We start from the raw sequence: 865 nt of genomic DNA on the forward strand, positions 1-865 counted from the left end.
CCTCTCACTCTGAGAGGACTCAGACCAGGCTCTGTGAGTAGCTGGGATCACAGGTGACCCCATCTCCGAGTAGCTGGGATTACAGGCATACACCACCACGCCTGGCTAGTTTATTTTGCCATTTTTTAACACGGGTCATTTCTCCTGTGGGGAGGAAGGTCCACTCCAGTCACAGCAGCCAGAAGCCCTCAGTGCTTTATTTCAGCGCTGGGGTCGTTTGAGTTTGTGACGCTCCGTCCTCCTCTCACTCTGAGAGGACTCAGACCAGGCTCTGTGAACAATGACTACAGTCTGGGATATTCTGAGAGGGTTCTTCAGGAAAGGTGTGTGTGCCACGCCCCGAATGCAATACTTTAGCTAACTGTGCAGGCACCAAGGAAAGCATTTGGAAGCCATTAACAATCCCTCATAACAAACCTGTAGGGTTGGAACTCTTATTAGCACATTTTTCAGATGACAAAATTCCAGAGAGGGGAATGACCAGTCTCTCCAAAGCCCTGGTAGTAACCACTAAGCACGTACTCCCCACTGGGTGAGGGAAATGCCTTAGTGACAGCCCCTTTTCAGTTCACCACGCTCAGGGGCAGGCCCTGTCATTGGAAGTGATGAGAAGGTATTTGAGGCCGGGCACGGTGGCTCACACCTGTCATCCCAGAACTTTAGGAGACCAAGATGGGTGGATGGATCCCTTGAGGTCAGGAGTTCAAGACCAGCCTAGCCAACATGGTGAAACCCCTTCTCTACTACAAATACAAAAATTAGCCAGGCATTGGTGGCACACGCCTGTAATCCCAGCTACTTGGGAGGCTGAAGCACGAGAATTGCTTGAACGATTGCCGGGAGGCGCAGGCTACAGTGAGCCAAG

The sequence above is a fragment of the Colobus angolensis genome, unplaced genomic scaffold, assembly GCF_000951035.1.
Source record: "Colobus angolensis palliatus isolate OR3802 unplaced genomic scaffold, Cang.pa_1.0 Scaffold222, whole genome shotgun sequence".
NCBI lineage: Eukaryota > Metazoa > Chordata > Mammalia > Primates > Cercopithecidae > Colobus > Colobus angolensis.